Raw genomic sequence first — 22762 nt, 5'->3', positions numbered from 1 at the left:
AAGCTGGGCCCGGTGCTGGAGCTCCGTCCCGGGGTACGGGAGCCCCCTGTCCCGCAAGCCAGCCGAGGGTCCGGGGCGCTGGGGTCGGGTGTCCACCGGGGCCCGGGGAGGCTCTCCCCGGCCTGGCTGGGGGATCCGGAAGCTGGGCCCGGTGCTGGAGCTCCGTCCCGGGGTGCGGGAGCCCCCTGTCCCGCAAGCCAGCCGAGGGTCCGGGCGCTGGGGACAGTGTGTCCACCGGGGCCCGGGGAGTCTCTCCCCGGCCTGGCTGGAGGTCCGGAAGCTGGGCCCGGTGCTGGAGCTCCGTCCCGGGGTACGGGAGGCCCCTGTCCCGCAAGCCAGTCGAGGGTCCGGGGCGCTGGGGTCGGGTGTCCACCGGGGCCCGGGGAGGCTCTCCCCGGCCTGGCTGGGGGATCCGGAAGCTGGGCCCGGTGCTGGAGCTCCGTCCCGGGGTGCGGGAGCCCCCTGAACCGCAAGCCAGCCGAGGGTCCGGGCGCTGGGGACGGGTGTGCACCGGGGCCCGGGGAGGCTCTCCCCGGCCTGGCTGGGGATCCGGAAGCTGGGCCCGGTGCTGGAGCTCCGTCCCAGGGTGCGGGAGCCCCCTGTCCCGCAAGCCAGCCGAGGGTCCGGGCGCTGGGGACGGGGGTCCACGAAGGGCCCGGGGAGGCTCTCCCCGGCCTGGCTGGGGGATCCGGAAGCTGGGCCCGGTGCTGGAGCTCCGTCCCAGGGTGCGGGAGCCCCCTGTCCCGCAAGCCAGCCGAGGGTCCGGGCGCTGGGGACGGGGGTCCATCGAGGGCCCGGGGAGGCTCTCCCCGGCCTGGCTGGGGGTCCGGAAGCTGGGCCCGGTGCTGAAGCTCCGTCCCGGGGTGCGGGAGCCCCCTGTCCCGCAAGCCAGCCGAGGGTCCGGGCGCTGTGGACAGTGTGTCCACCGGGGCCCGGGGAGTCTCTCCCCGGCCTGGCTGGAGGTCCGGAAGCTGGGCCCGGTGCTGGAGCTCCGTCCCGGGGTACGGGAGCCCCCTGTCCCGCAAGCCCGCCGAGGGTCCGGTGCGCTGGGGTCGGGTGTCCACCGGGGCCCGGGGAGTATCTCCCCGGCCTGGCTGGAGGTCCGGAAGCTGGGCCCGGTGCTGGAGCTCCGTCCCGGGGTGCGGGAGCCCCCTGTCCCGCAAGCCAGCCGAGGGTCCGGGCGCTGGGGACAAGGTGTCCACCGTGGCCCTGGGATGCTCTCCCCGGCCTGGCTGGGGGTCCAGGAAGCTGGGCCCGGTGCTGGAGCTCCGTCCCGGGGTGCGGGAGCCCCCTGTCCCGCAAGCCAGCCGAGGGTCCGGGCGCTGGGGACGGGGGTCCACCGGGGCCCGGGGAGGCTCTCCCCGGGCCTTGCTAGGCTCCGTGTGCCCGCAGGAGGCTCCCCGGCCTGGCTGCTTTCAGAAGCAAGGACCGGGCCCGTGAGCCGGGGTGGCTTGCTTTTTTATTCTACGCTGGCGGAACGGAATTTTCCGCCCACCCCTACTTAGCACACTACATGAAATTCCATACGTAGCTGGTAAATGGTGATAAGTAACACCTTCAGAAACGGATGCAGGTAATTGCATACAGACGTAGCAATCCCTAACTTCCATTGTCTTTACGTATTCGTACAACAACTTTGAAAAAACATTGTTAGAAAAATCATTAATTGACCTATCTTTATGTATGTAAATGTTACTAATTCTAGTTGGAACTACTTTTTGTGAACTCTTCTCTATGTTAGTCAAATTCTCAGTATGTATTCCAAAAGTGTCTATTGTAACTCTAAAAGTAACTAGTAAAGCTAGTACACCCCATAATAACATTAATAATCCAGTACAGCAGCAGCACATTCTACACCATCTTTTCAAGAAGGCACATCTACTTTGATTATTTTCTGTGTTAGCCATTTTACTACTTTGGCAGTGTCTTTTGACTTAGCCTCTTCTACTCCACTACTGAAACACTAGAACACTAGATTATTTCAAACAGCTAATTTCAGATTTTCTTCTTTTCACTTTTCTCCAAGTGACTTCTTTTGTTCACTCAATTTGGATTTTCATCACTTTTCACTTCTTCTTCAGCAACATCGAACTGTATCAGATCTTCAACAACATCCTGTGCATCTGACTCTTCTCCAATGTCAGTCAGAATAACTTTCAGGATTCCAACAGTTTTCTCCTCAACCACTTCTCGTACGGTCCCCTCTGGATTTCCTTGACTTTCTGTCTCTTCACCTTCAGACAGTGCCACATACGTCCATTCCGGTGACCTATACTTCTGGTTAGGTTTTCTGATTCTCTTGATCTCCTCTGGTTCTTTTGTGATCTTTTGTTTTTCACCTTTTGCTTGATTCTGATTCGACACCTCGTTCACCTGTTCAGCTTTCGATGAATTTGCTCGTGTCAGTCTGTATCTCAGCCTCTTTATTCTGTTAGGCCAAAGATCTCCTCTTACACTCCTCTTTGGTCTCACTTCTTTATTATTTCTTTCTCCAATCCAAGTTCTCTTTCTCAGAACTCGACCCTCTGATTTCTCATTTTCACTCTCATCTGATTCTGTCTCATTTGCCTCTTGTTCTTCAACAGTTTTCTTTCGCTCCACAGTCTTTTCCACCACTGATTGAGATTTCCCTAATTCTGTTCCTCCTCGGGTCTCTGACACGCAATCTTCTTGCTGTCTACTTGTCCCTTCACCTAGCTTATCAGGAATGTTCCCTACACCTCCTCGGGGGTCTTCCGCAATCTGTCCCTCTCTATCTTCTTCTGACCCTGCTTCTTCAGGTGTAATCTCAAGTGGATTTTCAACCTCTTCATCTGATTCAGGTGTAACCTCTGTGGAATTGCTCTTTTCTCTTCTTTCTTCTCTACTATTTGTTGGAACTTCAGGCAGTCTTACAGAATCTGATCTCTCCTCTGAGACTCTCAATGTTTCCCTTGAAGCCTCTCTTGGAAAGGGAAAAGAATCACCTGACTCTCTTTCTCCTTCACCCCTTTCAGGATTCTTTTTTCTTCTCACTGGTTCAGTTTCCGCATCATCACTGGAATCTGACTCTTCAAAATACTCCTTACCAGTCCCTTCTTTTGGATTTGGAACTCTCAGAGTATGACTTGCATGCACCCAGTTTTTCACACCGGCACACTTTACTGCAGTTGTCATAGTCAGAATAACTTGTCTTGGCCTTCCCCACCTTGGAACCAAGCAATTTCTTCTTCTGTGTACCTTAATCCTCACCCAGTCCCCTGGACTCAGATCATGGGCTTGCTTCTTCTCAAGTGTAGTAGCGTCTTCTCCAACCTGGTGAAACACAGAATGAACTGCGTCAGCCAGGCCTTTACAGTAATCCAAAATCATGTCATCAGTTATTGTCATCAACTTATTGACAGGCACAAATGCATGTCTCATCGCACGTCCCATTAATATTTCGTGCGGACTCAAACCTGTGGTTCTATCTGGAGTAGACCTAATAGTCATCAGCACTAGAGGCAAGACATCAGGCCATTTCATTTCAGTGGCTAAACACATCTTACCAATTCGTTTTTTTATTGTGCCGTTCATCTGTTCAACGACTCCAGAAGCCTCTGGTCTGTATGCACAATGTAGCTTCTGCTGTATGCTCAATGCTTCACAAATTAAACCCATGAGTTCATTGTAGAAGTGTCCACCTCTGTCAGACTCAATTGTCACTGGGAACCATACCTAGGAATCAACTCTCTTAACAGTAACTTTGCAACTGTTATTCCATCATTTCTCCTAGTCGGATAGGCCTCCACCCATCTTGACAACAAACAGACTACCACTAGAACATACCTCAATCTGTTCACTTGGGGCATTTCAATGAAATCTATTTGCATCCTGGTAAAAGGACCTCCTTCTCTGCCTATTGTTCCTAGACTCACCACTGTCTTTTTCCCAGTATTGAACTGTTGACAAATCAAACATCTCTGACAGATGCTCTCCGCAATTAACCTGAACTTTGCATTGTACCAGGTTTGCTTGAATGACCTAATCATTGCATCCCTCCCCAGATGTCCCTGGCCATGATACATTCTTGCCATTGTCGACAGCATGGAATTGGGCATGACTGGTCTACCATCTCTATAGATCCAAACATGATCTGTCTCTCTTGGGGCACAACCTGCCTTAATCCAATCTCTCATTTCCTCATCTCCTGCCTCATCCTGCAACTGTTTCACTTCATCCCACGTTTCTAGTACATTAGTAAACATCACAGAACAAAAAGACATTTCCCTCTCTCGTGCCCTATTAATCGAATGATTGTTCTTTGCACAATACTGTGCTATGTCATTGGCAAAACGATTACCAAGAGTAACAAAATCATCTCCTTTTCCATGAGCAGCACACTTCACAACTGCTAGTTCTTTAGGCAGCTGTATCGCCTCAAGCAACTTTCCAATCACCTCAGCATTCTTTATTGGAGTCCCACTCGACGTCAAGAAACCTCTCTGTAGCCAAAGCTGGCCAAAATCATGAACGACTCCAAATCCGTACTGACTATCAGTCATCACAGTCACTCTCAAATTCTTCCCAATCTTGCAAGCTTTCGTCAATGCCACCAATTCAGCCACTTGAGCAGATCTTACTCCTTTCAAAGGCGAAGCTTCCATAACTTCTGAAACCTTGCACACCGCATATGCTGCACTTAGCACACCATCATCAGTCCTTAAACATGATCCATCCACAAACAACACATGATCACTCTCAGGCAGTGGCAAATCTCTTATGTCTGGTCTAGGTTTTGTGCAGTAATCAAGCACATCCAAACAATCATGATCAACATCATCTCCCACATTCACATTGTCAGCATCTGGTAGAAGTGTCGCTGGATTCACATTCACACATCTCTCAAGAGTCACATTTGATGCTCCCAGAATAATTTTCTTATATTTAGTCAGCCGACTATGTGACATGTACTGAGTTCTGCTTCTTGTCAAAAGAATTGCCACATCATGAGGTATGAATACCCTTACAGGATATCCCATTATTATACCCTCACTCTGTTCCAAGCTTCTGCATGTAGCAGCTACTGCTTTCAGGCAACCTGGCAAACCCACAGCTACGGGGTCAAGTGTCGATGAGAAGTACGCAATCGGCCTTCTCAGTTGTCCATGCTTCTGAATCAACACTGAAAGTGCACATCCATTTCTTTCACTGCAGTACAACTCAAACTCTTTCTCATAGTCTGGCATTCCCAAAGCAGGGGCTTCACACATTCTGCTCTTCAACTCCTCAAATGCCGCCATTTGTTCTCCATCCAGTTCCAATGGGTCTCTCACTTCACTTTTTGTCAACTTAATCAGTGGCTTTGCTATCAGCGAAAAATTACTTATCCACTGACGACAATAACCCACCATCCCCAGAAACATCCTCACTTCTCTCTAGGTCATCGGGGCTCTCATTCCTCTGATAATTTTGATCCTGTCATCGGTCACCTTTCTCCGACCTTTTTCAATATTGTGTCCAAGATAATGCACCTCTTTCTTGCAAATTTGCAATTTGGCTGGAGATACCTTTAACTCTCCATCTGCCAGATGATTCAGTAAAGCTATAGTATCTACTTCACAAGCTTCACGCGTTTTCGATGCCACAAGTAAGTCATCGATGTACTGCACTAGTACTGAGCTTTCAGGCATGATCAAACTCTCCAATGAGTTTTTTCAATAACTGATTGAATATCGAAGGACTCTCTGTATACCCCTGTGGGATATGACACCATGCTAAAATACGCTGTCCAAACCGAAATGCAAAAATCGGCTGGCTGTCATGATGCAATGGAATTGAAAAGAAAGCATGACACAAATCAATCACCGTGTACCACTCAGCATCATGAGGAATCTGATACAAAATCACTGAAGGATTTGGCACAATGGGACAACATGCCACCACAATTTTGTTAACTTTTCTCAAATCTTGTACAATCCTGAACTTTCCATTAGGTTTCTTTAGCCCCATTATCGGTGAATTACACGGGCTACTCAGTAACTCTCTCAAAACACCCTGTTGAATCATTTTGTCAATTATAGGAGTAATTCCCTCAATTATCTCCGGTGTCAATCTGTACTGAGGAATATTAGGATAAACAATCCCCTCTTTCACTGAAATCTTTACTGGATCTACATTATTCATCTTCTCCAGTAAAATCCCAAACTGCTGTTTTCACTGTGTGTCTCAACTCCTGAGGCAAATCATCTGGGTTAAACACAGCATATGTACCAACAATCTCACTCTCTCTATTATCTAGAGTCATCCGGTACAACACATCTTCATCTGGTGTCTCAAAAGCTATTCCATCCGGAGTACAAAAAATTGTACAATTCATCTTGCACAATAGGTCCCTACCTAACAAGTTCACTGGACTAGTGTCACAGACTACAAACCTGTGCATGTCTGAGAATTTCCCTATTCTTACCCTTACTGGTTCGGTAAGACGAGTCTTAATCTGTGTATTGGCTACACCAACCACTTGGATTGCTTCGTCCGAGAGAGGAAGATTTCTAATATCTGCTGACCTGACAGTTGATCTCGTCGCTCCTGTGTCTACCAAAAAAGTAACACTCTCCCCATTTATTTTCCCATCTACAAATGGTCCTGTCTGGTCTATTTCTAGAGTTGCACCAAGTATGCACTCTTCCTCCTCTCTTCGGCACCATCAATAGTCCCCTTCAGACTCACTCCCCTCATTCTTTAACCAGTACTGCTGTACCGGGTTTGAACGTCTCGGTTTGTTTACCTGCTCATCATTGTAGAATCCCGAGTCCTGGTTATACTTTTGGGACCCTCTATTCTGCGGCAAGGGCGGTTTTGGCTCTTGACTCTGCTGTCTGACAACCTTCTGCTGTTGCTGCTGATGATTACACCCCTCGTTCTGCACCTGTTGATTTAAGGGTTTATTCTCATTACTCACTAATGGTGGATTGGTACACTTGGATCTCCAATGCCCCAATTGTCCACAGTTGTGACAAGGGAACTTTTTCTTTGCCTCCTCTAAATTCCCCTTTCCTTTCCCCGCATATCTGGGTCTATTTCCTGTATTATTCGCCTGTTCCACCAACTGTGCTTCTTGTCTTTCTGCAACTTTCACCTGTGCCCACATTGCTTTCTCTTTCAGCTTCCTCTGTTTTGCTTCAATCTCATCACTGAAGTACTTTGCATGTCTCAAGATTTCATCAATCTTTTTACTCTGCCAATCAACTGTGTGCTCACGAATTCTTTCACTGATTTCAGGTCTCAAGCCATATACAAATCTGTATACAAAATGACTCAAATCCTTGTCACCCAGGTGTTCATCTCCACTGAACTGTTTAAAAGCCAGTATCAGCCTTTCGTAAAAAGCATGAACTGATTCTTTCGCCTCTTGATGTGTTCGATCTATCTTAACCCAATCTGTCTCTTTCGGGGGTACTTTATTTTTCAGGAACACAATTACCTGATCGTATTTCTTCATTACCTCTGGATCTGGTGCTCCTGTTTTCGGATCTCTTGGATACTCCTTAGCAGGCCAATCTACAACTATTTTACACTCTGCCCACAAGTCTGCTGGAACAATTATATCAAACAGACTATTCAGGTCAATCCACAGCACCTTTGACAATTTCACAAACCTGTCTACCTGCCTATACCACTCGACGGGCTTTTCTCTCAGTCGAGGGAAATCATTCGTAAATGACAAAATATCCTGTCTAGTCCATGGGACATGTACATATCCTCCTCCAGGAATCTCTCTCATAGGATAAGCATCCACTGTTTTCTCTTTTTCTCTCATGGGAAAAGCTGAGTAAGTCCTGTCCACTGAATCTTCCCTTTTCTTGTACCATCTATCCTTCCATTTTTCCACATCACCCCATTTTCGCAATAAGGCAATCATTTCTTTAATCTGTCCTGTTCTGCCAGCACCATTTAGATTTTCAATATCTTTGTCCGTAATATCCATCCTATAAGACTTCTGCAAAGCTTTCACCTTATCCATATCAACTCCTTGTTCACTCGCTATTGCTCTTAACCTGTCATGTGTACTCTTAGCCCTCCAGGTGATACTTTTGCACATAAATAACAACTCTCCATCATGATGGTTTTTCAGTATATCTGTAGGAATTGTTCCTGCAATAAGCTCCTCCAATTCTATGCGCAACCTGGCTACATCAATTGCCTGTGAATCTTTATCCTTCTTTTGAAGAACTTTCAACCAATCATTCAAATCCTCAGCTGTTATTTCAGTAGACCTTTTCAATGCACCCACTTGTTCTGCCATCCTCTGTGGTTCCAAAATCGTTCCTCTCAAACAACCAGTATTCAATCCTGAATTAGGCTGCACATCTAAACCTCCGCTACATGTGTCAGGACTCAGCTGTCTCAAATTATTTCCTCCCGTTCTCATTCCCGATTCCTCCAAAGAACAAGTACCAACCAAACCATTTCCAACATAGGGAACTGTCAAACTATTTTCACCCATTCTTTGCTTATCAAAAATAGGCACAACCGGACCTATAGTTACAGGCACTGTAACAGCTTCAAGATTTTTCGTTAGCTCTCTAATTTTCTCAGTCAGCTCAGATGTTGTTCTTGCTAATTCTCTTGTTTTCTCGTCACTGACTCGATTCTCTCTCTCTCGCTCTCTCTCTCTTTCCCTTTCCATGAAAGAGATACCACTTTTCAGATCAGGTGTCACAACCTCAGTTTTCACAATTCGCAAAGTACCTCTTATTGGAGTAGCAACTGGCGTGCTCTCTTCTGGTTCTGGTCTATATGGAGGTGGTCTCTTATATATCATGTCATCCAAGACCTCATCCTCGTAATCATTAGCCCCATACCTTCTCACTTCTGAATCAGGCACCTTTTCTGTACCCTTCCTCCCTTCCGCTTCCTCAACAGTTCTCATAGGATATAATCCCTCTGACATACTAGCATCTCGCCATCTCCTCATTCGATCATGATGAGTTTCACGATCATATTTCCTCCCGAACATATACCTATAGTTGCCTCCACTCCTCTGCTTTTCTCGCTCATGCACCTCATCTTCCCATTCCACCAACGCCTCAAACTGTGTCGGCCTTGGTCTAGGCTCTAAACACATCATCTTTTCCCGTAAATTTCTCAACACGGCCAGATTAAATGAACCATGTTCCGGGAACGCTAAAACACCATCGTCCTTTGTGTACTTAGCCCAGTTATCTAACCATATAGAGGTATGATACCCATATTTCGTAACCATGAAGGATGCAGGAGTTCTCGTCGAAGGTAGCAATTCACCTTCCCTAGTTATTATGTTTTTATCCTTGTCGAACCACCTTTTAATTTTACCGAACAAGGATTTCTTTTTCTTTTCCTCGGGTTGGTAATACATTTTAACGTTTACCAATATTCTCTAATCCCTTCCGCAACTGTACGATCTTTTGTCCAATAACAGCGCGACTCACACCAACGCACCAATCCTGGAGCGTCTACGTCACCCTGTACTCCTTCCAATCCCTGCGCGGGTCACACTAACGCACCAATCCCAGCGCGAGCACTGTTCTAATCCACTACCCAATCACAGCGCGGTCCGTATGTCGTCAGCAGCCGCTGCAGTCACTTCTGCTCTGTCTCCTGTCACTCGTCTACCCCTCCTTTACAAAGCCTTCTCAGTAGACTTTGTTTCAATTTCTACAAAATCTATTAGTTACAACATATAAACATCTCCATTGTCTGCTTCGCTAACCACAGAATAGTAAAGAAAATTCTTTCTCACAAGAATCCCGCTTTTCTCTAGAACAACGCTTACCTCTGCTCTACCACGGAATAATTAGTTTCGTTGACACAGTAGCACATCCCTCTACTCTGCCCTTCTAACATGCATCCATTAACTGTTTCCTCTAGGACTGCTCCAAAGAGTCTTACAATCAACTAAATGCTCAAACATTCACGCACTTTCACACCAGAAAATGTAGCACATGCACACAGAATCCTGCCTTTCCCGAGAACAGCGAACAGTCTGTCCCACTACAGAATTATAACACACGTTAACCAAGCAGCGCTTACCTCTGCCCAGTCCTTCAGACAAGCTCAGAGAATACCTGTTACTACTCCCGCAGTAAGCTTTAACGGCGAACCTTACGGATCCCTGGGACTTAAGACCAGAGTTTCACAGATAACCTTCGCTACCATACGCACCCCTTTTATACTGAAAATATGTCCCTAATAGTAACACACAACGATGTCACTGATTCCGAACCCAGACAATGTGACGCGCAACTTCACTTGTCACACGTTTTTCCTTCATACATACAGGTAATTCCAACAATCCCGTTTTTCCCGAGAGCAGCACTTACTTCCCTCTGCCCTACTACGGAACCGTCACCAGCTCCCCACGTTCCAGAAGCCGTACACACTACATAGAACTCAACACGACGACTTCAACATATAGTATTAGTACATATACCAACATCAATCAATAAATCAATGAATCAAAAAGCCTATGTACAAGCAATCTAATCAGATCAAGACAATAATGTAAAACCATCATACTGCTACCAGGAAACTGCTGCAGATCGGCGCATATAAATTCTCCCTACTTCCACGGACAGAGTAAACCTACAGTCACACGCACATACACTCATCATACGCTAGGGCCCAACACACTAATATTCACACTATTACTCTATCCACACTGAATATAGGAGAGAAACCTAAACCAATCTGCATCTAAACGAGGTCAATGCGACCATAAAGTTATTGTCCTGAGTCATGATTTTAAAACATAGGAAACAACATTAGAAACTCAATAAATGACAAAGAAATAATCACCCGACACTGGAATTCAAACAAATGGTTTGTTTATCTAAATTAGTTCAAATGAAAGTCAATCAATAGCAAAATCATTATTCTCATAGTTACCTATTCTAGCTAAATGGGTCAGGACAGGTCTCTCAGTAAAGTCTCTCGAGCTGCCGTCCTCAGCATAGGTTCAGGAAGAAGTGGCCTCAAAAATCCAAAACGCAATGACACAGACCCTCTCTAGTCTAGTATATTTATACCAAAACTAACGGAATAAAAGTTACAAACAAATTCTGAATATCCGTTGAGCCGCTGAGCAGAGCGAGCAGGAAAGGATGTCACTTGGTAACATTTAGAAAAACCTCCGCTCAGGAAAAATCACAAAAATAAAAACACGGAAGAAGGAAACTCGAGTTTACAAGCGATACATTTATGAATGCTCTTCCTGGGTACCATAGCAGAGCCACCGCAGGTTTATCTTTGTCCATTGTGGCTTCATTCTTCTCCAAGGACAATTGGAAGCATGCCCAGAGCTGCTGTCCTCACGTAAACTTTTAATTCAGACAGAGACTGTGGTCAGGTGAATTTCAACCATGTTCAGCAAGGCCTCTCGTCAAAATTCAATCACTCGAGCGCAGGCTGTAAATAGCAGCCATCTTTGTTTAGGCCAAAACGGACCATCTTAATTAAAAGAAACACAAAACAACGTTACCACATCATAATGATTAAACAGTGTTAATCCCCACTAATACCCTTATGTGTATGTAATTACCTAGCCGTCTGCAACACAAAGAAGCATTAGCACACGTTATTTTAAAAGCGCAAACTCGAAACAAATAGCACTTCCGCAATACTCATTTAATTAAACTGCGCATATTAATTAAGCAACATATATGCATTCCCACGTGTAGTTTCTCTCATTAGTAATGTTGATTAATTTAGACTTTTAACAAAACAAACTTATTATTTAGTGATTACAAATTAGTAATTTTAATCATAACATATAGACAAAACGAAAGCTTAAAACTCGATAAATTTTCAACAGAAAACTCTGCTCCAGCACTCCCAATCAAACCGCAAATGACATGCACCTTTTTGTGCTTTCTGAACTACAATTCTCATTTACCGGTACATGACCTTCGCAAAATATCCTGTATAAAATTGTGGATGTGCAATACCTACAGCTAAACTTGTCATCCAATCCCTGCACAAAATGGTGTTTGCGCAGGAAGTGGAAAAAATGAGCAACTCCCGCCCCGGTCCGCCGCGTCCATTCTGGGCGATTGATGCGGAGGGTGAGGAGGAGCCAGCACTTCCGGCTCGAGCGGCCAGGTTAGCGCTCTAGTGGTATTTTAAGGGAAGTGTATATAATTCTCTGTCTCACGCAGTCGCGCTGTGGAGAAGAGTCTTGCCGGTGGCAGTGGCAGGCTCTATCCGCTCGCGCTGTGTTATTTTCGAACTTGTGAGTTTCTCAATACTAACGCTGCTTCACAGCGTGATATTTTAAAACTGTGCAAGTGGCTACTTTTTTAAAAATCATTGTGTGTTTTACCTGTTTCCTGACACTCACTTCATTGTTAACTCCCGCCCCGGTCCGCCGCGTCCATTCTGGGCGATTGATGCGGAGGGTGAGGAGGAGCCAGCACTTCCGGCTCGAGCGGCCAGGTTAGCGCTCTAGTGGTATTTTAAGGGAAGTGTATATAATTCTCTGTCTCACGCAGTCGCGCTGTGGAGAAGAGTCTTGCCGGTGGCAGTGGCAGGCTCTATCCGCTCGCGCTGTGTTATTTTCGAACTTGTGAGTTTCTCAATACTAACGCTGCTTCACAGCGTGATATTTTAAAACTGTGCAAGTGGCTACTTTTTTAAAAATCATTGTGTGTTTTACCTGTTTCCTGACACTCACTTCATTGTTAACTCCCGCCCCGGTCCGCCGCGTCCATTCTGGGCGATTGATGCGGAGGGTGAGGAGGAGCCAGCACTTCCGGCTCGAGCGGCCAGGTTAGCGCTTTAGTGGCCCCTACTGCCTATAAATGTGTGTGGGCCAGCGACCGCGCAGCGGACGCGTGCAGCGGGCGCGCCGGAAGCGCGCCGAAGTCGAGCCAAAGTCAAGCCCGTCTGCGCCCGTCCGCGGCCGGACGGGGCGCGGGGCCATACACCCTGGCCTATCTAATCCCCTCCACATACGGTATGATAAACAAACCTTGTTAAATCTCCGCCCTACTATACCTTTACCATGCTTACATTCTATGCAGGCTTTATCACCACATAACTGCTCTATGTGCCCTTTTACTCTTGAAATGGGCTCCATAACAGTCCCCCCAAAAAAATTGATAAAAGCCGCATTGCTTAACTGTAGATCTCTCAGTAAGCACTGCAATCAGGTCTACAACCTACTTGAGGATGAGGCACTGGATATACTGGTGTTAACTGAGACCTGGCTTGGCGAATATTCTGACCCAGACATCATAGAGGCGTTGCCTCCAGGATACTCTTTCGCCAGGCTTGACAGGCAGGAAGGTAGGGGTGGTGGAATAGCTATTGCTGTTAGAGCCCCATTGGAGTGCTCCCTACTCCCCCTAACTATTGACCACTGCGAAGCTGCTTCGTTTAGTATTTCACTGGGACCTCAACACTCCCTATCAGGCATTCTTATATATAGACCCCCAGGTAGACTATTTGATTTTACAGCTAGTCTAGTAGAGGCGACAGCACATCTCGCCTTGAGGAAATCCAAACTCCTGGTACTGGGCGACATGAACATTCATTTTGATGATGTCCAAGATAAGGATGCCTCCTATATAAAAGATGAATTACTTTCCCTGCAGCTTACTCTTAAGAACCAAGAGCCTACTCACAGACAAGGTCATCTGATCGACCCCATATTTGGTAATTGGAATGGAGTAGAAACGCTTCCTCCAATACCTGTGCCTTGGTCGGACCATTTTGTCATTCCCTTACGTATTTGGCTGTCCGAGCCTGAAACTAGGAGTGATAGTACGCAGATGTACCAATGTCGTAAGTGGAAAAACTTCAACTTAGATACTTTCATCGACATTGTTGCTGCAGCTGGACCTCCTGGAGGGTCAGATTGTGAGGCTGCCTATTCATGCCTGAAGAACCATGTTATAACTGCCCTAGATAAGACTGCTCCTATCCGCAGATCACTAATCACTAGGCAAACCAGAAAACCTTCCCCGTGGTTTACTTCGGAACTTCAGGTGGCAAAATCCGCTTGTAAAAAACTGGAACGAGAATGGCGCATTAACTTCTGCCCCAAAGCCAAATCTCAGTATAAAATAGCGCAAGCAGGATATTACAAACTTATTCGTTCCTCTAAAGCACGGTATTACAAGACCCGCATTGGAGAGGCTGAGAACTCCTCAAAGGAGCTCTTTAAAATCTTTAAAGAAATCTCGATAGTATCTAGTGAGAGTAATACCCAGAAGGACTCTGTTGAATCATGTAATGATATTGCTAGATACTTTGCTAGCAAAATTACTAACATCTATGCTAATTTTTCAAAGGATCTGCCCTTGGGCTCTGCTTTCACTGAGAATTTGGAGATCACTCAGGATGAGGCATGCCTTGACTGCTTTACTGTTCCTTGTACTAATACCTTAATTAACATCTGTACAAGCATTAAGTCAGGGTCCCCTCGTGATCCTGCGCCTCCTAAGATCTTAGCAGCTAGCCTTAAAGTCTTGGAACAACATTTCAGACATATTCTCCAACTCTCCTTTTCTACGGCCATCCTCCCCATGGAGTGGAAGCAAGCCATTGTACTTCCTATAAAGAAGAAACCCAACTTAAGTCAGGATATCCTTGAAAACCTACGGCCCATCTCGCTGCTACCGTATCTGGCGAAGGTGGCCGAAAAAATAGCTAACAGCCAACTCATGGCCCATCTAGAGTCGAATAAGGCCTTCCACAGCTCTCAATCTGGGTTCAGGGCAGGGTTTTCCACAGAAACCGCCCTTCTGAGAGCGACCGAAACTCTACGTGCAGGTGCGGATGAGGGCCAGACTATGGCTTTGATTATGCTTGACCTTAGTGCCGCGTTCGACACTGTGGCACACTCCATCTTGCTGCAGTGTCTGAACAAAGCCGGGGTCACCCAGGAAGCGCTGGGCTGGCTTAAAGCCTTTCTCACCGACCGATGCTTCCAGGTTCAGAGAGGCATACATCGCTCTAATAGCATAACATTAGAACAGGGGGTACCTCAGGGCTCCGCCCTGAGCCCCACCCTGTTCAATCTCTATATGGCCCCTTTGGCGGAAGTGGTTGAATCGTACGGCATTGAATTAGTCTCATATGCCGACGATACCCAACTCCTGCTTTCTCTGTCTCAAGCACCCTCCACTGATGCTAACAATTTTAAAACCTGCATGCAGGCTCTGGCAGGCTGGATGACCCAGCATTGCCTGAAGCTTAATGGCTCAAAAACGGAGGTTCTGGTAATTGGGGGAAGGGATGCGAGCTGGACCAAGGAGTGGTGGCCATCATGCCTGGGACCGCTGCCTACTCCCTGTAAAGCAGCCAAGAATCTGGGCATCTGGGTTGATCCCAGACTTTCTTATGACAACCATGTACATAAAGTGGTTGGGAAATGCTTCGGGGTAATGAAGACCTTGAACCGCACCCTAGATCTTCTCCCTCTGGAAGCCAGGCGCATTATGACCCATGCTCTAGTGACCTCGAGGATAGACTATGGCAATGTGCTCCTGCTTGGAACCTCGCAAAAAAACTTCAGGAGACTTCAAGTACTTCAAAATACAGCAGCACGCCTAGTCCTTAGACTTCCGAAAAGGTCAGCCTCTATGCCAGCCCTAGCCACTCTGCACTGGCTCCCCATAAAAAAGAGAGTCCTATTTAAAGCGCTTCTAACCTGCTATAGGATTATCTCTCACAAAGCTCCCTCTTATATGACAGATCTGGCTATTCCATATGAGCCTACTAGAACTCTCCGCTCGGGGGGAACTGGTTTGCTTAAAATTCCCCGCGTCAAGAAAGCCAGAATGGGCGGATGTTCCTTTCGTGTCATGGCTGCCAAAGAATGGAACTCTCTTCCCACGAATATCAGGCAAGCGGATTCAGAGCCCTTATTTAGGAAACTTTTAAAAACGTATCTGTTTTCCTCCTAAACTACCATATCTTGGCTCTGACTTTTCTCCACAGCGCGGGGACACGCCGAGATGGCGTCACCATGCGCTTTACAAGCTCCTTTATTATATGTCTTACAGACAAGAATGCTCAGAAACATAGATCTGTGCTGCCACTCAGTGATTCTGAGCACATACACTCATTCACTCTCAGATTTGGGACATGAGTGCATACGCTGCCAACAGAGCCACTTATTGAAACATCACGCTCACAGATTCCGCTTAGGTCTGTGCACACTTGCAAGTACCATATTATGCGGCATAAGGGCCTTATTACGACTATGGAAGTCCATAGGACCACCAGAGTCACGGTGGTGGCGGTCTGACCACTGCCACTACTGCAGCAACATGTACCACATTATGAGTGTGGCAGATGGACCGCCACAGGACCTCCACGTCCCCCAGGATCCCGCGGAGTGGCGCTGGAGGTCAGGCAGAGTAACATGTTGGTGGTGCTTTTGCGGCACTACCAAGCATATTACGAGTTGCCTAACCCCCATCCTTTTCAAGGGGTTGAGTCCACCATGAAAAGGGTGGAGGTGAGGCAACTAAGTGGGCCCTAACAGGGCCCCTGTTGCTACAGGGCCAGGGGGTGCATGCACATTTGCACCCCAGTTCCTACATGGTGCAGCAAGCACCACATGGGGCATGCCGCACCATGCAGGAACATGCTGCGGTGGGCGGTGACTGTCTAAGGCTGTCCTGTGAGCCTTAGACAGGCACCGATGTGACACCGACCGCCACGCAGACCAGGAATAAACTTGTTATCTGGTGGGCGGTCTCACCACGGGTTTGGTGGCCCTACATCGGACGGCATGTTGCAGCGTATGCTGTAGGATCACCAAACTCATAATAAGGCCCTTAGTGTCATGCCACCCTTCGCAGCCTACTCCATGCACCCATTACTGAAGGAATTTCACCATTTAGAGAGCACAAACCAACTAGCACATGAGCCACTGTCGGCTTTAGTGCACTGGGCACCAAGATCTGAGGGTGGGACGCCATTTGGGTGATAGGTGAGACAAGAGCAGGCTGCCGAGCTCTTTGAGTGCCCAACATTTTTCAAGGGAGAATATTAACGGCGAGATAACTCTGATGGTTAATGCACTTAATGGAGAGATGTGTGATGTGTCTATTCACACTGTGATTGATGAAGAGAGAGGAAGCGCACTCGTGTTCGAGCAATGTAATTCGAGTAAAGCGAGGTATGGGTGCAGACGAGTAGATCCCCCTGAGTAGGGATGGAAATCCTGTGAAAGCACGTTCTGGTCAGAAGCGTGTCACTCGAATTGCACTCCGAAGGAGAAATTAATCAAGCGAGGGTCGTTTTCTGTATTTCATTGATTTATTCAATTTACATATATTTAGTCGTTCCTTTGAAAAGGTATGATTTTCACTGAAGATTGAACATCACAAATGAGTATATTGAGATTCATAACTCGATGTAGCCCAATGCATTTCGGGCCAATGTGGCCCTTCGTCAGGGGCAGCACTATAAAGGGAGGATACAAGGAAACAGCTTTACTCAATACAATAGTATCATGAGTCAATCAATCTAAAGAGCAGTATACAAGAAACATAAATCAACTTTCAGAATTAACGGATTAAATGTGAATGAAACAGGCGTGAGTGTAAGCGAGGTTGTGATGGTGTGGTTTCAACAAAACGGTAGTGAATGGACAAATGCATCAAGTTGTGACAAAGTTTAGAAAAGTGAACTGAAGTCACAAGCGTGGGTGGTGAATCCTGAAGAACGAGTGAGGTGTTTTGAAATTAAATACATGCGGGCGTGAAAGAAATAAGAATAAAACTGTGTCGGTCGAAGTTAGATAGCGTGAGGAAAGAACGTTGCAAGTGTGCGTAATCAAAATTAAGGGTAATGAAAAAATAGGCAAACTATACGAGAAATGTCAAGAGAGTCAAAAATAAAAGTGGTAATGGAAGTTAAGTGCCAGGTGAAAAAGGGTCAGAGGTGTGTGAATAGACAAAGTAGGCGCAGAACAACCCAGTTATTGAAGAGCGAGGCGGTGTGGGGGATGACGCAAAACACTTACGTGATGCTAGGAGGTTTAAATCGATCAAGACTGAGCAGTCAAAAGTGCCGGCGTGTCAGCAAGTCGGTAGACTGTGAAACGCGCGAGGTTTTTAAAGGATATCAGGTGATCGTCATCGCAAATCAGGTTAACTGAAGGCCTCGTAGCTAATCATGTGAATTTGTACTGGTCAATGTGTCGTCCAACGTGTGAAGAGCGGATAGCTTCGTCATAAAAATGTAGAACCCAATCAAAAAGGGAAAATACAAGTCTGTTACAAGGTAACGGCGGCTGTGTGACTGTGTACAAAAGGTTACGTCAATAGTAAGAAGAGTGTACGGGTTCGATACAAGGTATGCAAAAAGTCAAAGGGTGTATTCAAAACAAAGATGCGGAAAAACGCAAGTAAACAAACAAACGTGAACTAGGATACGGAAAAGAAAGTAAAGCCGTCGTGGCGGAATGAGTAATTGCAGTGTGTTGATGTGACTGAGAATAAAATAATGTGGAGTGAACATGTAAAAGGTGTATGCGGGGTAAATGTGGAACAGGGCGAAAAAGTATGGATGTGTTGTTAACAGGGTGATACAATGAAATAAGACCATAAAGGGGATAACAAAGCACGTAATACAATGGTTAACAGAAGCACACAAAATTCCAAGATGGGATAAAGAATGCTAGTAAACAGTACATGTTGATGGTAAAATCAAATACGATGGGTGGCTAGCAAAATGAATAACAATGATAGAACATCAGGGAATACAAGGTTATGGGGTCCCAGGTCTCATGGGTATGTACCCATATACTTCATACCAAGGTGTATTCTGAAAACTGAAGATCAGGTGAGAATCAAAGAGCATTACAAAAAACAACCTAGATCATAACGATCATTGAGTCCTTTAGGGTGAATCGAATCTAGTTTGTTAATCCAAAAAACTTCACGTTGTAATAGATATTGTGTGTTGTTTCGTCCTTTTATGATCGGTACTTGTTCGAGAATCAAGAAGCGTAGTTGACAAATGTTATGTTGTAAAAGATCGAAATGGTTAGCAATAGGAGATTTTGTCTGATGAGTACGTATGTTGCTCTTGTGTTCATTGAGTCGAATACGTATTTTTCTCTCTGTCTTGCCAACATAAACAAGCCCACAGGGGCATTTAAGTAAGTAGATGACGTTCTGAGTGTTACACGTGGCTGTTACTGTTAGGTTTATGGGAAAACCTTTGTGAGGGTGTGCAATCTTATTGCCCTTGATAATAGAATTGCAGTTTCCGCAGTTCAAGCAGGGGATGGTACCTTTAAAATCAATGGTGTGGAGATTTTTAGGCGTGGATAAGAGTTGTTTCAAATTTTGAGATCTTTGGTAGGCAAATCTGGGTTGTGAATCAAAGATGTGTCGAAAGTCTGGTTCATTACTCAGTATCGGCCAATACCTTAACACAATTTTTTTGATTTGGTGGCTTCTCGTTGAGAATTTGGAGATGAACACGGATCTGTTTTCTTGTTGGACCTGTGGTTTAGGTTGAAGCAAATCCTGTCTGGTGGGAATGTCAGCTTTGGTAATTGCGCTTTCCAGAATGGTAAGAGGATAATTGCGTTTTTTGAATTTGTCAATACAAGCGGTTTTACTAGATTCATAGAGTTCATCTGAACTAGCAATTCTTTTGAGTCGTAACAATTGGGAGTACGGTAGATGTTGTTTTAGAGAAGGCTGATGAAAACTGTCATAATGTAGTAGATTGTTCCTATCAGTCGGTTTGGTGTATACTTGTGTGGTGAGTTGATCTCCAGTGTTGGTAACAAGAGTATCTAAAAAAGTTACTGACTCATGGCTGATGTTATGGGTGAATTCGATTCGGTGATCCACTGTGTTGAGTGTTTCAATAAGTTGATCCAGTAGGGTAGTCGGTCCTTTCCAAATGATGAAAATATCATCTATGTATCTTTTGTAAAGAATCAAGTTGTTTGTCCAGTCAACATTACTGAGAATGTGATCATGTTCGTAACGGTACATGTAGAGATTGGCATACGTGGGCGCAGCACAATTGCCCATAGATGTGCCCGAGCATTGCATATAGTATGTACCGGACCATTCAAAGTAACTGTGGTAGAGTGAAAAATGAATGAGTTCCATGAGGAATATATTCAGGTTATTGGGTTTGTCTGTCTGAAGTAAAAAAGATTCGATGGCTTCGAGTCCTTTGTCATGAGGAATTGATGTATACAATGACTTTACATCGATAGTGGCCAATGTGATATCAGGGGTGATTTGATTTTGTATTGATTGTATGATGTTTAGAAAATCGGTGGTATCCTTAATGTAGGTTGACATGGATTGTACTAGTGGTTGCAAATGTTTATCCAAATATCTTCCCACAGGTTCATGAATTGAGTTTATTGTCGATACGATGGGTCTGAACGGAGGTTTGGTTGCATGTTTGTGGATTTTGGGTAACATGTATATATATGGAGTAGCCCGATCTTCCTTGATGAGAAATTTTTTGTCTTCATCTTTGATGGTACCATTTTCATGAGCGTTGTTAACAATGATCTTAAGAATATTTGTGAATTCCTTGATAGGGTCTGATATTATTGGCATGTAGATATCGGAGTTTTGAACATGCTCATTGACATTATCGTGGTAAAAGGTGGAATCCATGATAACCAGGGCGCCCCCTTTATCAGCTTCTCTGAAGGTAATTTCGGGTTTGTTCGCCAGATGTTTTAGAGTATCATATTCTTTGCGTGTCAGATTGGCAAAAGTACTTTTGGTGTGGTAAGTAATCTTTTTGAGATCTTTTTTGACAATTGTTTCAAAAGCGTCTAATGCTTTGTGGCTAGAAGGAGCCATGAATGTACTCTTGTTCCTTAAACCAAGTAACGTATTTTCACGAGGTGTATCCGGTGTTTGGATAATATTGTGAAAGAAGTGCTTCAATCTCAAGGATCTCATGAATTTAAAAAGACTAATTTCTGTTTCAAGCTGGTTAGAGTGGTAGGTGGGTACGAATGAAGTACCTTTTTGCAAGGTTTGTATTTGGAATTGTGTTAGAGTGTAGCTGGAAATGTTAATTACGAGGTTTTCTGACTGCGTGTACTTTTTGCTATGGTTTTGGACGTGGACTTTCCTCCTGGATCTCCTGGTGGTTTTGGACCTGATCCTAAAAAATGTTGTCTATTGACACTAGTTGAAGGTTCATCGCAGGTTGATTGTAATGTTTCTGTTGATTCTGGAGTTTCCGTAGTTGGTTTAGTGGATGCACTGGTAGAAGGTCTAATGTTGGTGGAAGAATCGTCGGAAGATGTGGCGTCTGAATCAAACGTACGACCTGTTTGCTTGCGTTGTTGTCTTCTTGTGGCGTAAACGTCGGCCCAAGTGTAAACCTCTCCGAGTTTATAATCCACTGTGTCACGCTTAAATTTTCTGGTTTTTCTCTCATTGATTTCATTTGTGTATGCATCAAGTTGTTTATTGATGTCTGCTAGTGTCACATTCCAATTTGTGTCAGACAAATTTGTAGAGATGTCTTGTCTTAGGTCGTCAATTTCTTTAGTCAATTCTTCCAACAGTTTTGATAACTCTTCCACAATCAGAAGTATTAGATCGAGTGAACATTTGTTGAGGATGGCTTCCCAACGTAATGTAAATCTTGGATTGTTCTTGCATAAGGTTGATTTGAGTGCTATCCTTAGACCCCTTGGGATCCGTTGGACCTTGTGGTACCTGATGAGGGTGCTAGCATGTAAGCGTTGATTTATGGCTCTTTTAGATGTGTATAGCAATTGCTTTATATTGGATTGAACGGAGGTAGTACCGGAGCTGGATCCTGTAGTGTCCTCGAAAAGTGCGTATATACGTTGTGTTTCTTCAGGTGTATACATGAAAGTCTCTGTTCTACTTTCTTTGTTGATTTCCGTGTCTTCCATGGTCTGGCGGTGCACGATCTCTGTGGCTCAGGATGGGTAAAGAGATTGATGAAGAGAGAGGAAGCGCACTCGTGTTCGAGCAATGTAATTCGAGTAAAGCGAGGTATGGGTGCAGACGAGTAGATGCCCCTGAGTAGGGATGGATCTACTCATGGATCAACTTATTGAAACACTTAACACAGTGGATCACCGAATCGAATTCACCCATAACATCAGCCATGAGTCAGTAACTTTTTTAGATACTCTTGTTACCAACACTGGAGATCAACTCACCACACAAGTATACACCAAACCGACTGATAGGAACAATCTACTACATTATGACAGTTTTCATCAGCCTTCTCTAAAAAAACATCTACCGTACTCCCAATTGTTACGACTCAAAAGAATTGCTAGTTCAGATGAACTCTATGAATCTAGTAAAACCGCTTGTATTGACAAATTCAAAAAACGCAATTATCCTCTTACCATTCTGGAAAGCGCAATTACCAAAGCTGACATTCCCACCAGACAGGATTTGCTTCAACCTAAACCACAGGTCCAACAAGAAAACAGATCCGTGTTCATCTCCAAATTCTCAACGAGAAGCCACCAAATCAAAAAAATTGTGTTAAGGTATTGGCCGATACTGAGTAATGAACCAGACTTTCGACACATCTTTGATTCACAACCCAGATTTGCCTACCAAAGATCTCAAAATTTGAAACAACTCTTATCCACGCCTAAAAATCTCCACACCATTGATTTTAAAGGTACCATCCCCTGCTTGAACTGCGGAAACTGCAATTCTATTATCAAGGGCAATAAGATTGCACACCCTCACAAAGGTTTTCCCATAAACCTAACAGCAACAGCCACGTGTAACACTCAGAACGT

The sequence above is a fragment of the Triturus cristatus genome, chromosome 3_2 (genome assembly GCF_964204655.1).
Source record: "Triturus cristatus chromosome 3_2, aTriCri1.1, whole genome shotgun sequence".
In the NCBI taxonomy this organism is placed as follows: domain Eukaryota; kingdom Metazoa; phylum Chordata; class Amphibia; order Caudata; family Salamandridae; genus Triturus; species Triturus cristatus.
The sequence above is the reverse complement of the archived record's forward strand: the minus strand, read 5'-3'. Positions refer to the sequence as shown.